The following is a 1,176-nucleotide window of genomic DNA, read 5'->3' on the forward strand; positions in this document are numbered from 1 at the left end:
TATATCCTTCTATAAAAGGAAAGCTTCCTTAGCCAGGCCACTTTCAAAAGCTAGGATTTCTGGGGGTGGAGCCTCAGATTAAACTGGCAGACTCTAGGGGACTTTCTCCTAAAAGTTCTCAATTACATTTGGATAAAGTCTAGTTGGAGTTCCTTTACCTCACTCCTTCCCCCCACCTAACCCCACTAAGAGGAAATAGAGAGTGATGCTGTGGACTACAACCTGACATACATGGCAGTGCCAGCTGCCCCCTACCCACCCTATCCCACTTTCTCCACTCTCTGCCTATTGAAGCCTGCTCCTTGAAACCTTTTAACAGCAAAAGGACAGCTCTCCCACACACTGCTGCTCAATTCTGGGCCTTTGAGAGCAGGCTGGGGCTGTGAATCTCTTCTTCTTCCTCCCAAAAGTAGGCGGGATTTCCCTGTGAACTGAGGGCCTGCTGGGCCTTCAGTGGATACGAGGCCACCATATGGCTGATGTTCTGGCAGAAGTGACACTTCTTAGACTGGGGTGGCAGCTTGCATTCCTTGGCATGATGGTCTAGACCACCACAGTTGTAGCACCTGTCTTCTTAAGACCTGCGCTTCTGGATGTTCTTCCCCTTTGGTTGTCTTTCACTTCCAATACGGAACACCCCACCAGGTCCTGTGACTCTGATTGATTCCTAGCCCTTAGCTGATTTCTTAAAGGTGAACTCCACTGCCTCTCTCTCCTTCAGTCTCTGAAAGCCTTCTATGTGTAGCTTGTTCTGGTGCACAAAGAAGTCCACTGGGGGATCGAGTGTGACCCAGGCACTGGTGGTCATGGATAGGAAGCCGAACCCCTTGCTCATGTTGAACCACTTACAGTTGCTCACACTTACAGATTCAGCTGTGGTTCCTTTACCGCATTGGCTGTGTCCTCCAGTGCCTCCTCTGCCACCTTGTCACAGCCATCAGCAAACTGCTGGTTGGACAGGGAGCCAATGTTTGTCAGCTTGAGCCCACAGGGTGGGCCCTTGGTTGGGTGGCTGCTGGCCCCAGAGAAGTCTGGAGGCAAAGCACAGCAGCACTCTTTTGAAGAAAATGTATTCTTATGTACAGAATAGTCATTAAGTATATGAAGGTTGTTATTGTTAAGTACTATCAAGTCCATTCTGACCCCTAGCAACCCTGTGTACAATTGAATGAAACA

At 49.2% G+C, this 1,176-nt stretch overlaps 1 pseudogene; it reads right to left on the minus strand.

Moving 5' to 3' along the window:
• Positions 1-349: 349 nt before the first annotated feature.
• LOC102834805 overlaps positions 350-1,176 on the minus strand; it is a 12,907-nt pseudogene continuing 12,080 nt past the window's right edge.

Source organism: Chrysochloris asiatica, unplaced genomic scaffold (genome assembly GCF_000296735.1).
Source record: "Chrysochloris asiatica unplaced genomic scaffold, ChrAsi1.0 scaffold00044, whole genome shotgun sequence".
NCBI classification, from domain to species: Eukaryota; Metazoa; Chordata; class Mammalia; order Afrosoricida; family Chrysochloridae; genus Chrysochloris; species Chrysochloris asiatica.